Below are 17,141 nucleotides of genomic sequence, written 5' to 3'. Positions count from 1 at the left end.
CTGATTTTCTTCACAATCTCATGGTCTAAGGTGGGTGATTAGTTCTACAGTGCTAGGGCAGCAACATGAGCGTTGCAGTGCTCTTCGATTCGGGCCTTTCCCCAACATTTCTACCATTATGCCACTTGGTGTTTGCACTTACAAACCAAATTGCTGTTAAATATCGCTAGAAGTCAACTTCAAGGGCTATTTGAAGAAGGAGAAGCGGAATTTTACAGCAGGAAGCCAATGAAAGGTTTTTTTCTTCAAACATGTTGATGTCACGCAAAGCCTGAGGAAACCAGACCAGTAAAAGTTCTTTATATTGGGCCCCGGAGCTTTTAAAACTGTAATACCCAGTTTTGCTGCCTAATGGAAGACTTATACTTGCGGGAACAACCGGGGAAAATTGGCCCTGAAAGATGGGCAGCCAAAAACGTTCCTTGTTGTGTGCTATCCATGGTCACAATGGCGCTTTCTGAATAACGTAGATTGAAAACAGTGACCCCTGCAAGAGAAGTGCTAAGGCAGACAACTGCCTTTATGGTAACTGCATAGGAATGACGGGAAAGTCTGCCGTCAGTGCTACCATTCGTGAAACACACGTTCTGGTGGTTGCGAACGCAAATCAACCAGCACTTTTTTTTTACTGCGAGCGGTCTAGGACATATATGTTGAGAATCTGAATTTTCGATAAATACACTTAGCAGCACCATAGCTGCTGAAATACAGTCTGGGGTATTCCTACCCGCCTAAACAATAGCCTCAGGAGTTCCGCAAAATCGCAGAATTCTGTATCCCGCTTTTCGCAAACAGAAGCCCGAGGTCGCCTGATCGAGGAGCTTCTTGTGTTCTCGAGAGCCTCCCTTTTCCGCAAAATACTCCCTACATGCCATAATTGAGACACAGAACGTACTCAAAATTTGACTTTGCTATTGGTTCTGCAGTTGTCTTTCTAATTCTTGAGTGGGCTGAGGGAAAGGACCGTAATCATAGCGACCATTCCCAGACCATGTTGTGAGAGCTGGCAATAACATTTCTGCAAGCAGTAGCGCACACATTGATCTAAAGCCAGAAAGAAGACAACATCTCTGTTAAAAATGACAAGGCCAGTGCAGTGAACAGACGCATAACAAAAAACACGCAATAAAACCACAGCTGGGATGATAAACACAACTTACTTACACAACTATATTCACTGACATTGTCTTACGCAGGTTACGGATAGTGCTTCCACATGCAACCCACTGGCACCTGATCACTGCATCTCCAAGGCCCTGTGCAGCACTTGTGGGGAACACTTATTCGCGATTCACATACGAATACGATGCAAGCCACCCAGCACAACACGACATAAATACGTCCCACAGCTATACAGAGAACACACTCCTCTACACTCTTTGTACATTTTAGGTGACGTTCTCCTGTTTTATTATCAGCGGATTTTTTTGTTTCTCAATGATGCCAAGTTTCGCACCTAATTTCTTTTCATGCACACTGACGACCAGTCTCTGTACACCAGCCATCTTCTTGGCCTTTTCATTTTTTACTTGTTTTAATTGCAGTACTTTTGTATTTGCTTTCACGCCAATCTCATGCAGCACCTTTTTTGTACCCTTTTTGCCTTTTGTCGTCGGCCTCGAGTTTAAACACCAATCACCTTCATCATCATCATCTACTGAATTCGCAACGCTTTAGATGACGAAGTGCTTATTTTGTGCTTACATTTTTATCAATTGACAGTCAACAAACTTGGGGAACGGAAACAAGCGTAAATAAAAATAATTGCAAAATTTTCCTTCTTCTATGGGGGATATACTGGATGTATGTATTGCTATTGAACGTGGTGGACAGTTCGCTGAAAGCATAACTAGGAATTAAAATGAGAATCCCGACAAGACACCGAACACATCGAAATGGCATTGTTGTGTTAGTGTGAACACAAACAAGTAAGATGGGTTGTGGCAAATGTCTATTTTTTATAGTTTCTCACCCCAAGAATTTCGACGAGAGTGTAATGGCAGAAGTACTTACGACCAGAATTACACCCACTGAAGTTAAGACCAGTACGCTGACAGAAGCTGTAGTAGGCGTTTTCATCTGGCTGACTCCTAAATTCCCGAATCCTTGGTATATGATTCGACACCATCAATTACTCCTAGAGTATTGTGCCCGAAAAAAACAATCATTACCTGCACGATAACCATCACTGAAAGCGATGGTTACGACGTTTGTCCGACGTTTGTCCGCCTACGATGTTTGTCCGTAGGCCCTCGGAGTTGTTCCCCCGCCCCACCCTCAGCCACCCCCACCCCCGGAATGAGCCAAGGTTATTTCGAAAGGGAATAGAAACTGAACTGGATGCCTTTCTGTTTTTCCTGCGCTCCCTGTGCTCACATGAGAGATTTTTGTCGCCTCGACCGGGTAACACTGTTCACCCAATCCCAGCCTTTCGCAGGAACCACGTCACCGATCCAAAAGCTTGCTCCCTTCGTTTTCTTTGAGGCGTAGGCCGGACGAAGCTCGCCTGAGTATTATTTGCGGCCAACATTCAGAAACACATGTAGCTACAGTATTCGTTTCTGCCCAAGCTCTGGAAGCTAAGTCACGAGGCTTTCCAAGAATATTTCCTCGTGCAGCCGCACTGTGGTCTGGCGTCTGCCGGCCAAGATGCTGGGTGGTGTGTGGGGGTCGTCATATGTGTGAAAGGGCTTGGAATTAATTACTTCCTATTCCTCGTTCGGGCCCTGTTGACAGCTCGACAAAGCCTCTAGACCAGGGGTTGCAAACACGTGGTACTAAATATGGCCAGGGGTCTCAAAAGCACACAATGGTCGCAAGCAACTGCGATTGGTGAATCGAAGGCTGTGCAGTGCGCACAGGTCTGCACGAGCGCGATGCCGCCAAGAGACTCCCCCCGGCGGTTTATAGCCCCGAAAACGGGGCTGCACTTCACTAATGAGGACGCGACGCATTGATTGGAGTTTTCCCGGTTTCTCCGAAAGTGCAAAGGATTCAGTATGTTGTGCGGTGCTTCTACATTTTTTTCTGTTCGCCTTTGTGTCAAACAGTTTCACTTCGCTATAGATGTGGCGAAAATGGTGCAGCCACGCATCGTACTTGGATTTGTCGTGTTAACATGCGTCCACGTGTGGCTAGGCACGTATCGCAGAGTTATTTGTGGTATGGGTGAGAGCGACATCGCGCCGCTTAGGGAAATTCTACAGTTCATACTTAAAAATTTCCAGCCCTTAGCTGATCGCGTGGGACACCGTGCACAAGTGTGCACCTTATTATTTCTAGTTAAGCTGTTTTTCACCCATGCGGAGGGAGTGAGGTGGCATACATGAAGTAGGCGAAGGCTCTGTAAAAGAAAGTCCGAAAAAGTGGAAAGCGCGAACTGTACATTGGTCGTTAAGAAGTATTGTGGTTGGATAATTTTTATAGAAATGAAGTAACTGTAATGTTATTTCTTGTTACAGTTACTCCATAAAAAAGTAACAGTGTTACAGTTACAAGTTCCTCAAACTTCAAAGGAAATAGTTTCGGTTACAACTTACTGAAAAGAGTAAATAGTTACCGGCAACACTTTACTAGTAAATAGTTACCCCCCAAGACTGCTTTCCGCATTGAAATTTGTGCTGTATAGCGGTAACATTTTTTGCCGGAATAAAGTGTCATTCATGCTCCATTGAAAACTGCAAATGCTGCTAGAGACCATTCATCGCTCACTGTCCCGTCCGAAAATGAATACTGTTCATCTCTTTGGAGTGTTTGTTCTAAACGCCAAAAAGTTTGTCTATTTGCTCTTTCTGGAATTCTGTGTCCTCGCAAATGAACGGGTCATTTTTATGTGTAAAATCCAATCGTTGCACGTTTTTTCTATCATTAGGTGAAAATGCGAGAACAGGTCGTTCTACGATTCGTTTGGGACCCCACCGCACGATTACGTTTTTTAACAACTGAAAACATGTGAACTGCCCACAGCTTTTGTGCCTTGCGTTGATCATTGAAATGCCACACCAGGATGATTAGCACAATATATTTTTCTCGCCTTTTTGTAGTTTGGGGTCATTTTTTTCAGATAAAACACCGGTCTCGTCCTGCAAATGCGAATAAACTAATGTAGATTTTGTACCTATTTATGTATTGAAAATGGGGTTATATTGAAAGGTTAGGGTCAGACGTTAGACGTTACTCACGTAATTTCTAAAAGATTCTCTTTTTAATTGCTTTATCACCCATAATAACCATCGGCTGTTCCTTTGGTGCTTTTCTCCCATCACCAGAATGCTATTCTTTGTTGTGTTGAGGTTTACTTCCGTGTTTATTGGCCATTTTGGCGATTTTTAAGCTCTAATTTGCTTCTGATGAAGTGCAATTTCTACGCTGGCCGCCACAATCACTGCAACGTCATCCTCATATCTGTGCACGTGTAGATTTTCTGGGAAATGTTTTATTTTCTAGTAATGAGGATACCCGTATAATGTGTAATCATGGACTAGAAGGTCATCCTTGACGTGAGCTTTAAAAATCACAAATTCAAGTCTCTTAGAACCGCATTGGTACGTCAAACTTTTGTTTCCTAGTACGTCTACACATCGTTCGCGTAGGTTTCCAGTATACTTGTATTGGGGCAACTATTCTTCTATGGAGTCTGACCTTATGTATTAAAGAGCATTCCACGTAAGATGTGCTAACAAGATTGAGTTTTCTCTTCTTTCCGTCGCTTTCATTGATTTTGTCGTAGTTTTTTCCTAAAGCGTTTTTAGTAGAAGTAAGATGTTTACTGCCGTATTGATGTTTGTGAAGAATTTCTCTTTGACAGAGTAATGGGGTGTATCATTGGGTAGCTTTTGAAGTGCCTATACAACAATCGAATCATACTAAACTGGTAGGTGGCCTTAGGGGCATTCGTACCTGATTTCTTTATAGCATTCGGAAGGAGTACATTCCTGGGCTCTTTCCAGTGATGAAAATAATTTTGTATTTCTTGCGATGCAGTAAAATGCACAAAAATAGTAAGTGCGAACAGCGATGTGCTGATTTCATCAGGGCCAGGGGCCATGCTTTTGTGCAGATTTTTTATGCACCAGTCTGTGTAAAATTTGCGAAACACAAAGCACTGGTTTTTTGCGCTGGTCACTAAGGCTGTTTTATTCCTAGAAACGTGGAGCTGACTAGGTATATTTTCTCTATGACGCAGCTGTATCCTCCAGGAATGAAGTAAATTGGGTGTTTGTGTTTTCATTTTTCCCAATATTAATCTATAAATACCCAATGTCCAACAATTTTATCGCGACAAGCGGAATAAGTTCTCTTTGAGTGTCTTTATGGACATATCCGTCCAGGCAGCTTAGTTGGGTTTTGCTGGGTTTTTAACATGTATCTTGGGCGCTTTAATTTATTTGTTTTTGTGACATTTTCGATGGGGTTCTGCCGCTGTTTTGTACTTTCTACGGGTACTGCAGTCCACAGGATGCGTGCAGACGCGCATTCCGAAAGTGGCACTGAACTTTATAAAACCCATATTCTCTTTTATTTATAGTTCTCGCCTATCCGACAAGTTTTTACCCCTGTTCAGTGACGCCAACGCCGGGCAACGGTTTCTGCTTTCTTTAGAGGAATTCCGCTATAATGACTGCTGTCTTTACCCGGAATTCTATTTAAAGAGTAAGGCAGCCCGCACCTTCTGAACACAGAATAGGTAAGAAGTTGCGTGTTTTGAGTTCGTGTCCGAGCCTCGGGCCTCTAGTGTGGGTTTCCAAACTATATTGCGTTTGTAATGAGCCCAGCGATGAGCCCTTGATTTTCTTTAAAATCTCATTGTACAAGGTGGGTGATTAGTTCTACAATGCTGGGGGAGCAACGTGAGCATTGCCATGCTCTTCGATTCGTGCCTTTCCCCAACATTTCTACCATTATGCCACTTGGTGTTTTCACTTTGTAGCCACGTAGCTGTGAAATATCGCTCGAAGTAAACCTCAAGGGCCATGTGAAGAAGGGGAAGAATAAAGTTACTGCTCGAAGCCAATGACAATTTTTTTTCAAAGATATTGCTGCCGCGCCAAATCCTGATGAAACCTGAACTGTACAATTTCTTCTTATTTAGCCCTGGAGCTTTTAAAACGGTCATGTCCAGTTTTGCTGAATACTGGAACATATTCAAACTATTAAAAGACTACTTATACTTGCGATATCTACCCCGGGAAAATGGCCTTTGAAAGACGCGTCCCAAAAATGTACCTTGTTGTGTGCTATCCATGGTCACAATAGCGCTTTCTGAATAGCGTAGATTGACAATAGCGTCACCTGCGAGAGAATTGATAAAGCAGACAGCTGTCTTTTTGGTAACTGCATAGGAATGACGGCAAAGTCTGTCGTCAGTGCTACCAATCGTGCAAAACATCTTCTGCTGGTTGCAAAGGTAAATAAACGAGAATGTTCGATGTGAGTGCGATCGGTCTAGGGCATGAATGACATTTATATGTTTAATTATTTTCTTAGGAGTACCATAGCTGCTAAAATTTAGTCTGGGTTATTCCTACCCGCTTAAACAATAGCTTTAGGAGTAGCTCAAAATCGCAGCCATCGCAATCGTGGAAGCGTAAGCCTTTATTATTTTATTCACTTGATTATGTGGTATAACAACTGGAGACACATTTTTCGCGCAGCGTAATTAACATATTGAAACGAAGGTTAGGTCCCATAAGTAGCCCTCACTGTTTTGAAGCTGAAAAAAACATTATGCCAGTAAACGTGTGCGGCAGTGGAAACATTTTTTTACGAAGATGGAGAAATAAACTAAGCATTGGAAAAGGTCTCAGGAGAATATAAAATATGTGTTTACTTGTCCGTGGTTTTTTGAAGAACCTTTTTGGAGCTAGTATGTAATAAACAACCTCGAATTGAAGAAAAAACATGTGGTAGCAATCGCGTACTTGGGTCATAATGCATTCTTGACATACTAAAGGAGGAAGGAGTGTCGGCGTCGAGATTAGCAACGTGGTGGCGAGACCCTTATTATCCGCGTGAGAGGACGTAACCCTGTCGTTCCCGCCAAACTAGCCTGTATGGGTAGAAACTTCCTACAATCGTCAGGGGACTTGTTCTGACGCATGTTCAGTGGCGTATCATAGTGCTTAGTGTGACTAAGAGCAAGATAAGGCTGGTATTTTGGTTGCAAGGCCTGTCAAAGCATAACAACAATCTTTTTAGAAACAAAAAGCTGTGCCTCAAAAGATTCTGCTGCAATGCTTGAGAAACGTGAAGTCACGATTTTAGAAATACCAAAGGCTTCTGAAATGGGAGCGCAAGGGATTAGTAATAATGCACAGCAGTCAAAATTCACTTTTCGCGGCTTGTCACCGGCGATGCTTTTTCTCTATCCTGAATAAAGCTATATTAGTTTTTGCTGCTTCAGGCTGTTATCCACATAAACGTAATTTCGCTCTCCTGGACATTAAAACATTTTCGTTTACCATCCGCCTTAGCGGACTATTGATTTCTAGAGAGTCGTAAGAGAACTTCCTTTGGAAGACATTAACGCGAACCTTGCGACTTCCGGAAACATGAGAGTGCAACCTCGCGAAAGGTACTGGTGCACAGGATGCGTCTAAAGGAGCATTGCTAAGGCACCACTAAACTTTATTAGGTCCCTATTATCGGTTATTTATTATTCTTGCCTTCCCGACGTGTTTGTACCCCTTTTCGCATTGCGAAACATTGGCAGCGCATTCGGTGCCTGCCATTATATTGATTGCTGCAAAAAAAAGAACCCAAGTACACTCAAGCGATTCTCAGAGTAACGAACGGTGCAAAACGAGTCTTGAGGTTGTACCAGCTACTGTGCAGTGCACTAATATTGTAAAAAAGAGCACTGACGTATTTCGAAAAAAAAAACCTAGCGCATACTGTTTGGCGTACATTGTTGTTGTTTGTAGGGTTTAACGCGCCGACGCAACGCAGGCGATGAGACACTCCGTAGTGGATTTCTCCGGAGTAATTTTGACCATCTGGGGATCTTTTAAGTGCGCCGAAATCTCGTACACAAGGGCATTTTTGCTTTTCGCCACCGTGTTTCGAGTACAATGGAAAAGCGGGCAATATTTTTTTAGTAATAGGATATAACTAAATATTTGTAATTAATATTCTAACTCGAAACGTATTGTCCTATTCATGAAAGCGTCAAATGAGGCACTTGAAGGTACCGACAAAAGGCATCTAGCTGTGATATTTCCAGAAACGAAATAAATACCTACTCATTTTTACTGACTGATAAAGGGACCCCGCGAAATATGACAAATACCACGCAAAGGCGCTTCCGCCCGCCTCGTAAAGGAGCGCTCTCAAATATGCTGGTTGAAAGCAATTGCTTCGCCTGTCATCAACGCCTCTTTTTGATAGTGCATGCAAGGAAGGAGCAGCAACAGCAACTTTCGCGGCGTCCGTGGGGAGATAAGGCACAAAATCGGTCGTGTTTACACTTCCTTTCTTTTCTTCACTTCATTCTGTCTAACTCACTTGCGGTTCCTGTTTGACAGTATTGCCTTGCGAGGCGGTCGGGGGCACCGTCACGTGGTATTTTTCATATTTGGAGGGGTGCCTTTATCAGCTAGAATAAATGAGTGCGCAACTATTTTGTAGCTGAAAGTACCGCAGTTAAATGCCTCTAGTTGATACCTACAAGCATAGAGATTAATACTTTTATATACTGAGGGAAATCTGGCGCCACTGTTAATGGGAGCCGCGCTTCGGCGAGCGTTCTGTCATGTACCGGGCAGGCACGTTCCACTTGACCTTGGCATGGCTCATGAACCGGCTGAAAAGTTGCTTTGGCCGAAGAAAAAGCACAATATTACTGTAGAACATTCATGTAATGTCTTTTGTTATAAAATTGAGCCTACAGAAAAGAATATTTTGTTAGTGATCATGTAGAAGCTTCATGCACAATGAATAAGAAAAAATATTACCTTTTTTTGTTGATTTTGGCTTCGAGACAAAAGAGAAGCAATATGGCTAGCTAAGCCAAGTAGGCGAGGAACGTTTGCTAGCTGCAATGGCTCCGCCCCCAGCGGCCCGCGACTGCAGCGACAGATTTCCGTCTAGTATTTAATAGTATAGAACTGTATGGCTACAAGTGCCACATTCACACTTTAATGATTTGCAGTGTACGTCTTAAGTGAGATTATTAGTTACAAATTATTATTTTGTCTCTTTACAAAAAATACTGTCTGATTCTGCACAGTAAAGGATTTCTGCGCGAGGATTTCGTCGAGTAACTTCATTGCTGCTTTTAGATCTTGCTGCTTTATAGCTTGACAGATTGAAAGAAAGCCATCCTCAAAGCTGAACCAACGAATACTTTCCCCAGCAGTCGTCGTACGTGGGTGTTAAAGTGGTACACTTAATTGTCGCAAGCGATCGACCCTAATGGCGCACTTAAAAATCCCCGAAACATCTTAGCCGAATAACTGCCTGCTTTAGCAGAGGAATGCCGGGGGGCTTATTTCTCATTATGTCCCGTCATCGCAGCGAACAGTTCAGCGGAGCTTGCAGGCTTCCTTTTTTGAAAAGTGAGGATAAATATTCTCGCAATTTTCTCTGCGTGGTAAGGCTTCTCAATATTGTGCATTCTTAATACCTTAAACCTTGTTTATGCAAACATTGGAGCTGTTGTAGAATATTTTCACACGAGAGCTAAAATGCAGCGTTTCAAGCTCGTGTTAGAGTTAGGGGGCCAAGTTAGGTCATAACCTAGTTGTTTTTTCTGTTGCACCATTTGTGACTCTTGTGATGCTATTATCTTATGTAAAAAAGTACTTCTGCAAAACAAGGTGCAGAGCAGTATGGCCCGGCGTAAGAGTATGCAGAATTCCGGGTAACTTTATAAACTTTTCGCGACGCTCCAGGGAGACGATCCTGCTTTCCATCTGCAAATGATCTTAATAAAAAACGAAGGTTTAAAAAAGAGTAACAGGATGCTCACGTGTTGTAAGGATTTCCGCTCGTGCTCCCTCAGGACCACGTGGGTTAAAACTGATGTTTTAATGACGTAGCTGAAACGCCGAAGTATTTGTGTAATATGTCCGTGCTCTGTATTCAAGAGAGTTGATCCTGCTGAGCACCTTAATTCCTGAATAAAATATTGTGCAGTCCAAAGGGGTTGAGCAGCCGCCTTTATGCGTGCTCTTAAAACATCACAAAACTATTGCTTATTCAGAAAACTTAGCCTCATATTTCGGAACAGATAAAAATTTAAGTTAGTGTGTATATGTCAATCACTTCTCCTGAAGTTTGGAACGAGAAAATATGATACTAACACCTTGCAGCCGTTGAAGATTGCTGCGTTTGTGAGAGCGTTTTACGTTGCAAGGAATAAACGAACGTTCATCGCGACAGGCAATAATAAAAAAATAGCAAAACGCTCGCTGTCATAAGAAATAGTTCTTTTTTTTAAGTTATGACTCGGCCACTGTTTATCTCCTGCTTTTTCGCGCGTTTCTTTTGTGTTCTTGTTTTAGTTCCTCTCATCCCTGCTTTTGATAATTGAGCTGTCATTTGAAGACTATGAAAAGCAAAAGCAAATAAGTAGCGCAAAGGCACAGTAAGGAGAAGCCAAACATGTATTACCTTATTATTTAACTCAAAGAAAGCATCTCTGAACTTTGCAAGCGTGGAAAATAAACTTATCCTATTAAGGCCGGCATTCAACATTACGTAACAAAAAAGTGTGGTGTTTTTTAAGGTAATCAACCGGAAATAACAATCTCAGGCAACAGAAAGTAGACGAAACTGGACGTAATTTAGAAGAAATTCAACCGACTCAAAAAAGACCGATTATTTTTGTTTGTAAAACGAAGCGCACAGTTTCGTCGGAGTCGTGTTACAATTGAACGTGCCCTAAATAGGTCGCAACTTCAAGCGGGCTATCGCTAGATCAGCGCTCTTTTGTTTTATTGGCTGCATGTAAAGTCTTGCCACCATTCAAAGGATCTTCGACGTAGCTTTTTTTGCTTCTTACTTAGGCTCTATGGCTCACGGGGCGCAACGACTACGGCTCCGCTATTGGTGGGTTCCATCGAACGCTGCTGCCAATCAGTGTTTCCGGCTCTGGTGGGTGCCACAGGTGGTTTCGGTGGCTATCGAGGTGTGTACGAGAGCAACACTCCGGCACAGCATATCTTTGAAGGTATGAATGTCGATCGTAGCCATCCATCAAACGAGCTTAGCTGAGTTTGTTGAAATAGCACGTCATTTACAAGATATTAATAACGCTGAGAAGCACATGGAGCCTTCTTCGAGCAGAAATGCTGCGCACTTGACCGCGGTAAACATCCGCTTTCACGGTGGACACGGATGGCGAACGAGTCATCACACACCGCACCAGCTAGAACTCGTTGCTACCTGCCAGATACGGAAAATATCAGAAAATCAGGTTTTTAAACTCGTGGAAGGGGGTGATAATGTGGTGAAAGATTGTGCTGGCGATCGTCGTTGACACTGCTTCATAAAGCGGTGGTCGAATAACTGCGGCGATGATAAGTCGTTTTTTCAAAACGTGACATGCAATTGCTATCGAAGACGAAGCAAAAAGCAGTGCCATGCAGCCAGTAGTGGCCAGAGTATGCGGGCTGGATGCTAAAAAATAAAAAGCCGGATGAGCCACTCAGCGGAGCCAATGGCTGCGCGTACCTCGGAGCGCAAGCACCCTGACAAGTGCCTCTAGCTGTTTTGCTCGAGCTTATTAGCTTCTATCATCCACAGCACTTTGGGTTGACAGGAAAGGCTGAAACATCCAATCCTTATAACCTTCGTACCTTATGTAGGGCCCCTTTACAATAGCCAGATCAAGGTGCCTCATAAAAAAAATGAGTATCGACATTTTCCCTGCCACAAATTTTGTATTGCAAAAAGTGAAGGGCTACTATCTTCGTTTGCAAAACTTTCATTACAGGGGTTAGAGCTGTGCTATTGCGTCAGAGTGTCCGCGGTTTCGAAGCATTACTTTTGTCATCTTTTGACCTTACGTTACCGCAAAAGTTATCTCAAGAAAGTATACCCGAAACTATTTACATTTTTTTCAACGTCTGAGATTACTCCTTCTACGAAAAAAAATTCCAATAAACTTAAACAAGTTTGCGCTGCTTTTAAGTAGTCTGTATCCTTCGCTGAAGCACCCGTTTCCCCAGACCATCGCATTAGAATATTATTTCACATATTTAGCTACAGCATTTAGAAAACGCAATAATCTGCCTTCAGAAAAAACACTTGGTTCGCTTCGCTTTGCGTTACTAAACTATCCCGGGACAAAACTGGTTGAACTGCGTTCAATCACAGCAAAAGTTTTTTCTGAGTAACAATTGACCGTGTAGGACGAAAACACGAGAGGTTTGTTCTTACAGGCTAGATTTAATCTCGCCTCTTAAAAAAACTATCCTATTTGAGCCTTATAACGCACCGAGTAACCACTTGATCATCCTCTATCGAGTTCCAGAAAGTGCCAAAAAATCTGTAGTTTTAGGCCTATCACGGACTACCCCTCATGCTTGCATTCGTGGCAGCATCCATCTGCTTCAGAATATTGCAACCGCATTCAATGTATAAGCTGGTAAATATTGGAATCTTGGAGTAGCAGCGTTTTCCGCTTGCTGCCCTGTCGGTGCTCATGGCACGTGCGGCTGCTGGAACCACGTTTCGAATTTGTTCTGGCATCTAGTTTCCAAATCATTTTCATCGAGAGAGCTTTCAGACGCTGTCTCCGCGGTTTAGAGACGGACCACTTCCGCTTGTACGTATAATAATTGTCCGCAACAGCCAGCCACGCGCGAGGTTTTTCTTATTCTTTAGAGAAATATTTTGAACGGTCATCTGAGTAACGCATAGTAGATTGTCGACGACTACGTCTGACGTTTAAACGGAGTGTTGGGACGAAAATTGAAATAGTCAGTACGCTGGGGCAAAAAATTCACGTTCTCCTTCATGACTTAGCCATTAGGCGCCACAAAGATGTGGTGTATATTCATTTGTGTAAAAGGTTTTACGTAAAACACTACTTTGCTCGATTACCAAAAGTTTTCGAAGCTCGTGTTGTACTCTAGTGCTATGTGTTGCGTGTACTGCTGGGAACCATCATCAATTCATCCCAAACACTGAACAGGACACTTCATAATGTTCAAATCAGATAATGGTAGTGAAGATCGTTTCCCCGAAGTCCGGTGTCGATCAGGAACCCAATCGCCCGGGCTCCGGTTGATTTGGCAGGAGGCTGGCTGGGTGATGGTGTTGAAGTTCTTGGAGATGGCGGTCGAATTGACGAACTCGAGGCGTTGAAGTTGATTAAGTGAAACGGAAGTTTATGTACAGCTATTTACAGTATGAAAACTGGGTACATGAGAAATAAAAAGAAAAACTGCAAACTTCAGCTAGACGCTAGCTCCGAGTGCGCACAAATCACTCGAGCTCCTCAGCTTCGTCTAACTCTCCTACTCTCGGAGCGTACACAAACCGCTCGAGAAACAACGGCCGAGACCCTGTCTCGCCGCAAGATCCGTCTAGTTGCCCGGTGCGGCGCTGCACCCTTAACCTCCGACGCGATCTTAACCTCGACTAGGGGGCTCACAAATCCCAACCTAGCGTTAACGGTCGAGACTCCTTGTCTCGCCGGGAACTGCCAGCTCAGCGCTCAGACAAGAACGATTTCCAACGGCCAAGTTGGGTCTTATATAACCTCGAGATCACACTCTCTCGGGAACGCCCCTGTAGCGTTCGTACACGCGTATGGGCGTGCCCAAATACATGTAGACAGCTGTCACTCAGCACGCCACGGAATATTCATTGAGGCGCCGCCACCTTCGGGTCAACGGCACGCTCGTAGACGAGCAAGTTCGAGCGACCCCGCGGGGCGAAAACGAAAGACGGCGACAGTGCGTCATGCTGACCAGGGCGCGACAACAATGGAGACGCCGGTAATCCCAGCGGGTCCGGCAGGCGTTCCTGGAATCCGGCGCCGCCGTCTGCCCTCTCAATGGGGGATTATCCTTGAGGAATGCGAAGGGCCAGACAATCCGTCTCCCGCGCACGCCGCGACGAATTAGCGGTGGCTGCAGCGCAGTGTCGGCAGTGCTACGTCGCCAGACAGAGCGGCGCGTTCTCACGCGCAGCCCGGGCACCTGGCCGCTAACTCATAAGTGGACCTTACAACTCCCCCCTTTAAGAGGGTTACTGGGCCTCTTGGTTCAGTCAATCCGAAAAGAATTTAAAAGGGCCACTCGTTTCAACTCTCCTTCCGCAATAACAGCGGGATAAACAAACAAACAAACAAACAAAAAACACGTGGAAGGAGCTAGGTATAACCACAAATGAGCCCCCTTCTATTTCTCCAGCTGATCCAACTCCCTCTAGCCTAAACTACAGACACAAGCTATTCACTAGCCGTTCAACAGGGACGGAATACTCTAGCAAACCGGAAACACACCAGAAAATTGCTAAAAACACTAAGTGCGGGTAAAAAGAAATTGGGTCGTGTCTCCGGAGCGCGTAAACGCCACCAACAACGGGACAACTCAAGCTATAACACTGATGCGCGCTATAACCGCAAACGCGCACAATCATTCCGGCACTCGACAACAAGAACAAAAGGAATAAGAACTGGTAAAGAACGCGGGCAACTTTGCAGTCAACAAAAATAAAACGTTAATAAAGTTTGCATTGCCACTATGCGCACGCGCGCAAATGTTCTCCGTGACGGCGTAGCATGATAACGTTCCTTCAAGAATGTCCAGCTGTGCTTTCGCTCACTTGCGGTGCACAGAAAGTTCAGTTCGGTGCGCGGATCGATCAATTCGGTGCACGGATCGAGCACTCAAGGCATCTCGTCGCGCACAACCGCGGCACACACACACACACACACACCACCAACGAAAAAGGACGGGTGAACGGGAACGTTCACGTCCGTCGTGGCGGTGTTAAGGCTCGGAGGCAATTCAATACTAGCCTCCCCAAGCAACAATCTGAAAGCAGGGGAGTGCATTCGCGTACTTCCCGCCCCCTCTGCAGATGATCCAGACCGCGTAGCGTTGCAATGTCAACGCAAGTCTCGACAATTTAGCCCCATGAGGCGAACACAACTTCGGGGAAGACGGAGTGGTATCACAAAATGCGGCTTCGCTTCCTGTCCCATAGGCCAAGTGGCCATGCCTCTCCAATGCCCCAACGTAAGGCAACGCTGCGCGCTGGCCGCGTGAGCGCAGGGTTGATGCTGGAGCGTAATGGCGGCCCGCGAACGCGACGACCTTCTCGGGATCATTCTTTCCCTTGCGCGCTGACTGCCCCACAACCACAACCTCACAAGCGCCTGTCACTACCAAGAACCGCTCGTGCACGCTAGGTGCATTCTGAGCAGCGGCCTGACAAAGACCGTTTTTCGGCTGTTTCAGCACGCACTCATCCTGGCCCAACTCAGAACTAGGGCCTGTGACACACTGCCAGGTCGCAGAACTTAGTGCGTCAACCCATCCAGCGCGGCTCCCGACTGAATCTCGGTAATGGCCGCAACCAACACTAAAGCTACGAAGCTCTATCTCAGCCACCGGTTTCGCGAGATCGCCGATTACGTCTCGTTCCTCGCTTTCAACTGTAGCTGCCTCCTCACACGGTTTTTCCCTCTCCTTCACAACCTCCTCGGCAGCTCTCATTCTTGCTTTCGCAGTCTCCCCGCATGCGTTTTGGTGTTCTCCATCAACCTCCTCGGTTACACTCTCACTATCAAGACTACCAAACTCACGCGACATCTCCGTATCGTTAACTCCGTCTCTTTTTCGCTCCGTCTCGTCACATGCTTTCTCGTCTTCTATCTCCTTTCTCTTCTGGGCGGGCTCCTGAACGCCCGACACGGAGTTCGCTTTCTCGTGCAAATTTCGAGCGTAATTGGGAGCGCGGCGGGCCCCAAGACTTTCCTGCGCGACTCCAGCCTCCTCCGGTCCACCGATTAGAATTTGGGTACTGCCCGTGCCAGCAAGTTCAGCATGCATTAGCGCAGCATCCGGTGCAAAAGCAGCTGGCGGCTCTACACCCGCGACAACGGGGCTACCCTTTGACTCCGCGCTCGCTTCCCCTTCCATGCAGCTGTTCCCGGCTGAGCCGCTCGCCACCTGTGCGGAGCCACGGCCGCTTACCTCGTTCTCGCGCGGCTTCAAGTTGAAAAACGAGCTGGCTTCATTCAACTCTGCTGCCAGTGCATAACTGGGCCCGCTCGACGGGTTCTGCCCTATGCGCTGCAGCTCCGTCCCCAAACTTTGCCTGCGAGGCTGCTCGTCATGTTCGAGCATCGCTTCATTACACCGCTCTACGGTATCCCCGGACGCGCTTACTTCGTCGCTCCTCATCCCAATGTCCGTCTCCACGCGTTCGACAACGGCGGAAATGCCAGCCTCGTGTAGGGAGTCACGGCTGCTTGCTTTGTCATCGCAAAGTTCAACTTCCAAACACTGGCCGGAACCATTCAACTTTGCTCTCGCTATACAGCTAGCTGGATCTGTGCCCCATTGTTTCTGCTCGCGGGTGTCCGAGCGCAAGGGCGCCTGCCTTCTCCGCTCCAGCTCCAACTCATACCTTCGCAACCGCTCTTCAGATTCGAGCTTCAGCTTTTGCATGCGCTCCTTAAATTCTCGCGCTCTTTCCTCCGCTTCGCGCGCTTCTTTTCTCTCCTCGCGCTCTGCTTTCTCCCTTCGCTCTTGAAACTCCAACTCCATTCGTCTGAGAATTAGTGCCTCGGATTCCACTTGGGGAGATCCTCCTGCTGCCGAGCCTCCTTGAGGTGGCACTTCGTCTGTCTGATCATTTCCGTCTCCTTCCGCCATGTTCGTCTGCATGCTCCGCGTGACTACCATGCAACCCCAGACTCAGCCTACACCGCCACAACGAAGCGCAAGAAATCCCACTCACCCGCACCTCCGGTGGTCGGCTGCCGCGTCGTTGGCCCCGTGCGCTGGCTTGGCTCTGCCGCTCCACACCGCGCGGAGCTCGGCTGGCGCCGATGAAGACGGGCTCGCGTCCGCTTGCTGCCCTTGGCTGTGGCCTGGTGTTTTCTTCTGCCAAATCCTGTCGGCTGCGCCAGTGAAGATCGTTTCCCCGAAGTCCGGTGTCGATCAGGAACCCAATCG

The sequence above is a fragment of the Haemaphysalis longicornis genome, unplaced genomic scaffold, assembly GCF_048455015.1.
Source record: "Haemaphysalis longicornis isolate Haplotype H1 unplaced genomic scaffold, Haemaphysalis longicornis Haplotype H1 scaffold_6, whole genome shotgun sequence".
NCBI classification, from domain to species: Eukaryota; Metazoa; Arthropoda; class Arachnida; order Ixodida; family Ixodidae; genus Haemaphysalis; species Haemaphysalis longicornis.
This window is presented reverse-complemented; position numbering follows the sequence as displayed.